Raw genomic sequence first — 8,674 nt, forward strand, 5'->3', positions numbered from 1 at the left:
TGCAAATTAACTACAGCATGGCCAAGAACCAGGGCCAGGATGACTAATAACGACCTTCCAAGCAGCCACGGCACGTAGTAAGAGCACAATGTACTAAAGATTTTCAAACAACATATTATATAATATACCACAGCCCCTATATTATGCCCATATGAGCAGTGGGGTAATGTTTTCAATAGCTGTTGTGATCAAAAGAGAGAGTACATTGTTCCCCATCTTGCAAAACCTATCATGCTTGTTACTCAAAATTATTTGTTAAAAAATATGTGCAACCATATTTCTGACCATGGATTTGGGCAAAACACTGAACCAGATCACCCTTTCGTCAGCTGTTATTCTGATTTATGACTGGACAGCAAACTCAGATAGTATTGCCTGTGCTCCCTCGTCACACGATTATGTGACACAAACAGGAAAGACTTCAAGATGGCTGAACAGTATTTCCAGGCTGGATCTTTAGGCAGCCACAACCTCCAGATTATTTTTAAGATTTCTGCTGCTTGTGGTGGTCAAAAAAATATTGGCAGGAAAGAGACTGAAATGCTGAGTGTCATTAAAAAGAAACCACCTGTCATGTCCTTTAGTATTCTCATATTAACTTGCATGCAGATGGGAAAACAGGTTCATTAATTATTAGATATGAAATACAATTCTTCACATACCCATACCATTAAGGTCAAGATGTTAAATGGCTAACCCAAAATTCTGATATTTAGTACTAACCATAGGTATGTCAACATTCAATTTATCTGGGAAATTACACCCCCTATAAAAAAAAATTAAAAAAAAAAGAATAAAAAGAACTCTGAAGGAGGGCATTAACCACTCCAGCACCGTGAGGCACATCTGGCCTCTCTTATTTTGAGCTTAAGTTTTAGGCCGGAACCAAAAGATATCTTCCCAAACAAAATTCTTTTATCAAAACACCTATGCACCTTTTGAACCTGATACATTAGTATCTTCCTTTATGAAAGCCTCTGGCATCCAGAGACACAGTAACTCACATTTTCATGCATCCTTTCAAAAGGCAAGGCAGCTCTCGCAGTCATTTACCTGCCGGTTCGATTTGTATAGACACAACTTGTTTCCTGCCTGCACAGCTGCTGATCGTGGGCTGGGCTGCCACAGAACAACAAAGTTTCAAAGAAGGAAAGGCAAGCATTTCTTTATTCTCTCCCTCTCCTCTCTTGGTAACTACTCAGATGAGTTCTGTTATAGGCCACTGGAAAAGATAAAATTCATTAGCATAGAGCAGAGAAACACTGACTCCACTGTAGTACTCTTTGGAGGCCACAAACTTCAGTATCACAGTAGTTCATACGGCAGCATCTAAAAATTTACAGAGTGTGAGGTACTACAACTAAAGAGTATTAAATGCATATTTTCTTTCATATACCTATGCATGGCTCAGCGTAGAGGATCACTAGTCTGAATCACATAGGCATTACCGGCACGTAAATTGTCTTTGTATTTAGGACAGATCTCACAGCTCCCAACACTATTCTTTGAAAAAAATTTAAATTAATGGAAAGAAATAGTATCACAGGCTGGCTAACTGATGCCACAGCCTGTAAATGGTAAATATGTTTGTACGTATAATTATATCAAAAGTATACATTAGAGTCATTACAGAGTGCTGAACTTCTCTTCTTGTTGATAATATTACTACGACTTACATGACAGAAACTGAATTAGTCACCAATACTCATGCACTATTTTGCACCGTAAGTAAACTTAGCAGGTTTTATGGTGAGCTACACTTTGAATAACTCTACATCTTTGGAATCCAGCCAGCCTGAAACCTCAAAACTTTTCCCAAATGAAACTATGTTAATAAAAATCTCAAACTGATCAGCACAGAAGTTACATGTACTCTTTAGCTAGAGAAAAACATTATGAGTAGAATTTGGGGAAGATTAATTCCCCCAAACACACCAGAAATGTGCTAAGCATCTTCATCTTCACGTTCAGTAAATCTTTTCCTGTCTTATCGAAAACTACAAACATTCTTATGCGATTGTAATAAACTTGAAATAGCATTTTTTGAAGTAATCCACTACTTGAACTTCCCAATTAATTCAAGAGCCACAAAAGTGCCTCACATAACATTAGAATTTTTAAATCTGTGGTCACAGAAGCTAGCCAAACTAACATGTGTGCACACTATCTCCACCAGCAGTTGAACATCAAGCTGCAGAACAGGTGATGCCAGCATGTGTAGCCTTCCCTGCTAAACGAGGTCAACTGACAGGCATTATTCTCAACTAGGAGGACCAAATGGAAAGAAGAACTAAGGTTGGAGAGGAAGCTTTAGGAGGCTGAACAGCAGCATCATGGGCAAGCTCCTTTTGTGCTTGAAAACATAAAGAATTTGACATCTGGCCTCTCCTGGGAGAAACCCAAGCAACATCTCCAAAGTAGGCAGTGAAGCATGGAGCTGTGCTATACACACAACAAAGAACAGATAGACTAACACACTGGAAACACAGATAAACAGGTGCATCCCGAACGTCTTTGAGAAACCCTAAAAGATTCATGCTATGAAAAATGGTACCATATATACACGTACCATGAAAAGTTCCAAAACGTCATGGACATTGCTCCTAAACCCTGAAATTTCACAGCTCTGTCTTGCATGATTTTATGATTTCTTGACTCAGTTCTCTGTAAGACTTAGCTACAACACTGATTCTTATATCAAGCAACATTAATGCTCCCCTTCTCCTGTTTATCCAGGTGGGTAGCATGTTCTGTTGTGCCCACTTGTGGCCAAACAGGCCATTTATATTTAAAAGAGCAGTTAAAGAACACTTTTCCCCCATTATTATGGCTGATAAAGGCCCCAGTTCAGAAGCAGAGGTGGAAGCATTCATTACAGCCACAGCCAGTGCAAGGAATGAATCTCAATAACATCAAGGTCAATCCAGAATGACTGTTCACTCTAAGTCCATTGCAAGGGACAGGTTTGTTTACTAACAGACAATTCCCTAACTAGCTATTATTCATTCAACAGATGTGTGCAGTAGGGAGCGCTTTGCTTGTGCTGAAATGGGTGCAACCACATAGCTATAAGCTGCCTTCAAAGCAATTCATGTCCCATTTTAACCTTCATCCACTGAGTGCAACCTGAGCATCTTTAGCACCTCTGAAAACCAGCTTGGGTACCTGAATTCTAAAACAAACAATATTTAAACATCTGGATGCCTGCTCAAGTGAACTTACGAAGGCAATAAAATAATCTGAGCAGAATTTTGAGTTGCATCTAAGGTCCTCGCTTAATTTTGGACCAGAATCTCAGCCAACAGCTAACAATCAAACTGCATTGTCTAGGGCTCTGATGAAGCACACTTCCAAATGGAATGCTTTTGAAAGTGACTGGATTTCCTGCACCATTATTTTCACTAGTAGCTTCTTCTGTCAACTATACATGACTCAGGGGAAGGTGAAGGGAGAAGACCTAACAGACCTGAGCCTACTAACAGTGAATCTTGTCACACAGATTTTATTTTAAAGTTTCTCTTCATTGTGTTGTAAATGCTCACATGCCGCCTGAGGAGAGGAAAGTAGTTTTTTTTGCTTTTTTCAAGTACAGTTGGCAGCAGATCTCACTCATGGTCAGTTGCTTGGCAACAAAACAAGTTTCTCTGGCTACAAAATAAATATTCCACATCTGAAATATTTGAGAAAACACTGTTTTTCCTAACTACATTCCATAGTACTTGGGCCACAGGGTTTCCCAGAATAGTCTAAAATGTTAACAGGGTTATACAAAGGACGACATCCAATTAGATTATCACTAAGACAGATACAATACATCCCCCTACACAACACTGTTAACATATTTGAAAATAGTATGTTAAATCTACTCCGTGGTCTGGCGCTCATATGAAGTAGTTTAACTGCCTAGGAACAAGTTAGCTAACTGGATCCTGCACCCTTTTAAATGTAGGCGTGGTGGGAGACATTTTGCAGGGACTGAAAATCTGGAAATCTCTATATTCGGTCTGAGATGCACGCCAAAGAAAGCATGTCTAAAGAAAGAGGCAGTGAGCGCAGACATAAAATCAGATATCTCATCAACTACCAGAGCCACAGAGGTACGCTACGGGAAATACCTGCTCTGGGATTGGTATAGAAAGTGTTTAATTAAAAAGTCACATGCTTTCAGGTAGTTCATAATTCTCACTGCCATCTTTCTCTTCATCCTTTTAGCATGACACTGCTTTGTTGAGGACACAGGCAGTAGAAGCCAGTTCTTCCAACCCTCTGCGAGCATTTGTTCCATTGACGAATTCTAATATAACGGACAGATTCTTATTTTCTAGATGCAAACAGCGTGCGTCCTGGACCAGCAAAGAAAAACCCTTCAGAATCAGCTAACTTCGCATCATTTCCCATCATGATCGACAGCGGATATCTAAGAGGCGGCTAAGAACAGGACAAGTATATAGTGATGCTTTTTTAATATTCTCTTCAGCTTTTGACACTGTAGCACAAGGATTTCCTGCATTTAATAGCCCTTGATGAATCTTTTTTCCATTAATTCATCTTAATACAAAGACTAGGGAGGAGAAATATATATTTCTAGATTTTATTATTCGTTAATAATTCCCAAAATATAGTAGTAATTATTTGGGGTTTTTTATTACCTGGTGACAAATTAAAAATTATTCTAAAACAACAAAAAGAGAGACTATCCACCTCAAGTATCAATTAGAAACTCTGATGAAAAGTTTTAAAGCTGCCAGTTCTCAAAGGGGAGGCAGTCAGGAAAACGGTCTCTTAAGTTATATAGGCCAGTCCTAAGTTCAAGCATTCCTTTAAACATAGGACTTGGGCTTCAAACTCACCTGGGATTATAAAAAAATAAAGTAATTCAGACATGCACGACTGATACACAGTCTAGAGATCTAAGATCAGCCGGCAAACCTCCTATGCATACCTAAATGCTATGGCTGTGTCTAATCTACATAAATTCCCCTTACATTTTTTTCTTTGGCATACACCCAGAGCACTTGCATCTCAGCGCTGGAAGCTCTGCTTATATCGCACAGTCAAGTGTGAACAGGATCTAGAAAATAAGACATACCTGGCCACTCCTCATTTGAGTAGCCTAATCTAGTGGACACATTAAAAGCCCACTAGCAGTTTAGAGACAGGCAGCTATTGACTAATTCATGATACATGAGGAGAAAAACTTATTATCTCTTCATTTTGTTATACTCATTTGCCCAGTAGATTACTTTTCCGAAGTATTCCGGTGCCATTTAGTGGACAGGATGGACAGCACCTGCTTGATGAGTTCTCATGTTTTCTTCATTATCAGTGCTTGGTCCTCTGTGCAAGAATAATTAATTTCCTCCTGAATGTCCTTTAATGTTTATGTGTTTTGCAGATGTGGATTAAAATTTTTGTTATATCCCCATTATACCATTTTGCAATAAGAAACAAAGCTACATAAGAATTACTCTTTTTGCATCTACTTATTTTACATGTCTCACTCCAGATTCTCAGAATTTGCATTCTCTGTGTACCATTTTATTTGTTAAACTAGTACTAGTTTATTCAATAAACTGATAATCTGCAGCTGCTAGTGCTTGACACATAAGCATATTAAACCCAGGATCTCCAGGTAAACAGCCAAAAAGCAAAGAAAACCTACCTGTAAGTGTTTTCACTTAACTCAATGAGAGGCAAAGACAGAATTTCTTCATCACTGCACTCAAAACTTTAGTCTTCCTAAAGCTCTGTCTTTCACACTCCATCTTGCCATTTCTGGAATATTCAAAGCACTGTTCCTGCAAGCTTCAGTCCCAGCCCATTTCATCCTGTGCAATAAGTAAGCAAAAGAACCTGTGGAAAAGTGCACTTCAGGACTGTATCATAATACTCAGGGAACAGAAAAAAAAAATGCACATAAAGCCTTAAATCTATCACTATATTAATCTCGATGCTCAACTTCGTTACATCCTATGAATGCAGCCCTGTGGATGCTCAGCATACAATGCTACGCTGACACTTCTGTGCTTCATCAAGAGAACCGGAGCGTGTACAGATGCAGAGCACTTTATGCTGGAGGGTTAGTGGTAGACTGGGACAAAGCAATTTTTGACAGTAGGTTTCACAGAAATTTGCTGATAGCCAAAACACTATGAAGTTTCAGTCCCAGGATTTATATCAATATTTTACAGGGAGAATGATCCAGCAAACATTTTACCCAGTGCTTATTCTTTTAACAGCTCCCTGGACTTCTTGTTCCAGGTCAAATCACTTGGCTCAATAAGTCTTAGCCTCCCAACTGCAGCCTTACCATAGATTTCAGACTCCACTTCTATCCTGTCTGCTAGCCCAAACTATTCTAATTTCATCCAGTCTGTCTCCTACCTCAGCCTGGTGCTCAGTCAACCACCCACACACTTGTATGTACGTTTTGCTTTCAGCCCCTATATCCAGCCACAGTGTCCATATACTCACTGGCTGTTCTTATTTCACTGTCATTCCCTGCTTCTTCCCAGCTCTCCCCACTATACTGTTACTCCTTATCAGATCCGTACAAACAGCCTCCCTCATTCCTTCCTAGCATACTACCATTCCTCTGCCCCAGTCCCTCTGCCTGAACAGTCCTTGGTTCTCACCACTACTATGGCAGCTCTTGGCCACCCTCTTTACCTCTACTGCCCGTTCATAGTGCCAGTCCTCCTACACAGTGCGGTCCAGCTTGCCTTTCATCAATTACGCATTGCGCACTTTCCCTTTCTACCCAAAACATCATTACATTTTTTCCCTGCCAATTTTCTTATCCTCGTTTCCCCATCACATTTGGTCTTATCCCCCTTGAATTAGAAGCGGGTAGTTCCGTAGTTTCTTTCATGTGAACAAGTTACATATCCCTGACGAGGCCGGGGCGGGAGGAAATCATCTCCCAGAATGGGACAATTAGGTCTTTTCACAGAAAAACATTGCCAATATTTTTTTAGCATGGGTAAAACAATGTATTTTTCTCTAGTCTTGTTCTTGGAAGACGTTAAACTGTTCTGGCTGAAACTTTCTGAAGAGAATTCAGCCCGAGGCAGACACCCAATGCAACATGGAAAAATTTAGTTTGAAAAGCTACTTTGACAAAGCTGTGAACAGCTGAAAATAGGCCTTCAGGACTGGAAGTGCCTAGCTGCCTTAGTAATAGACGCTGTTACTAGCCCTGCCTGTAGCGAGAGTCAAAGGGCCACCCTATAAGGTCACCCCCTTTGGTGACAAGCAAGCATAAACCAACTGCATTTTATTAAGTAACTCTGGCTTCCTGCTAGCACAGCCAAGACAAGACTTCTGCCATTTAATTGTCCAACAATTTGATGCCTACATGAATCCTGACAGAGACACCCTAACAATACTTTTCCGTTTCCTCAGGCTGTGCCACAGAATAGGAACACGGGTAGCAGCGCTGCTTACAAGATTTCCCCCGAGCCTCAGTTTATGATGTGGCAGTTCATTGTAAACAGTTGGCAGACAAGCCACTGGGCCTCCAGCTGTTCAGATTCCTTCTGCGAGAGCCAACGTAACTGTAGCCCTACTTGTGTCTTCAGCTCCTCCACTCTGGAGTTTGCTGAAATGGACCTACCTAAAGTAGTTAGACCACCTGTTGCATCGCCAGATCCATTTAAAGGAGTCCTTCTGCAGTTTGGTTTATGTGGTTTGACAGTAATTGTTTAAGTGGATGCCGTTGTAATGGCACTGCAAAATAAAATTGCAGAGTTATTGCAATCAATAAATATAATTACATGCTAATCAGACCACGAGCTTATCTGCACTTAGTTCTCCATACCATAATGCAGTCCATAAGGCTAACTTATGGCATGTTACAGAACGTTGGACAAATGACATTTGCAGATGACAAAATATTCACAATCAATTGAACTTTTACAGCTCAGAAAGATTTTGAGCCCTGGCAAAAAAAAAAAAATAAAAAAAATAATATCAGTTTTGGAACTTCAAAATTGCTATTTGGTTTGGGAACAAGTTTGATTATACCAGTATCATTGGTACCAGGAAAAGTCACAATAAATTAACACAGTCCTAACATATAGCAACGCAAATGGCATTTTGCAACTTCAGTTACATAAGCATGTAAATCTGTAATTTTTCTTTCAGAGCTGCACAAGATTGAGCAGCTTGAAGTGGGACATGCTGTTATCATGCAATATTCCAATATTAACTTCCCTATATGAAAATATACATGCACATACATGCTTATAGACACATCTACACACATACCTGTATGTACTTACTGCCAAGTTCATAAACTCGCTACAACTTCTATAAATTGACCCTAATATCACCTGCAAGGCAGACCTTTGTCATAACACTGATCTTAAGTAGGAGGAAATTCAGACACGGAAATTAGGATAACCTTTCTAAGGTACTCACCAAATGGGAAGCAGTACTTACAGACTGACTTCTATACTTGTGTTCAAATCACTGGCTACAACCAAAGCAAAGCATAACCCTACAAACGTAAGAAACATGCAGTTACAATATCACAGTAACAGTTCTGCATCCATACATTGTACATTTCTATTTTTGTTTTACATGTATAAATGTAAACATGTTTTTATATATATACTGGTAGATGAGCAAAAACATATACAGAAATAAGTTCACACAAAGGACTTCTTTTACA

At 39.6% G+C, this 8,674-nt stretch overlaps 1 long non-coding RNA gene across 1 annotated transcript in view; it reads right to left on the reverse strand.

The window, feature by feature from the left end:
• LOC114017781 (uncharacterized) overlaps positions 1-7,911 on the reverse strand; it is a 55,889-nt gene extending 47,978 nt beyond the window's left edge. Inside the window, exons 1-2 of the long non-coding RNA XR_008734317.1 lie at positions 7,616-7,911; positions 5,663-5,828 (exon numbers count right to left, since the gene is read on the reverse strand). This is a non-coding gene — a long non-coding RNA (uncharacterized LOC114017781). The remainder of the gene's footprint in view (positions 1-5,662; positions 5,829-7,615) is intronic.
• Between the last annotated feature and the right edge of the window lie 763 nt (positions 7,912-8,674).

The sequence above is a fragment of the Falco cherrug genome, chromosome 10, assembly GCF_023634085.1.
Source record: "Falco cherrug isolate bFalChe1 chromosome 10, bFalChe1.pri, whole genome shotgun sequence".
In the NCBI taxonomy this organism is placed as follows: Eukaryota; Metazoa; Chordata; class Aves; order Falconiformes; family Falconidae; genus Falco; species Falco cherrug.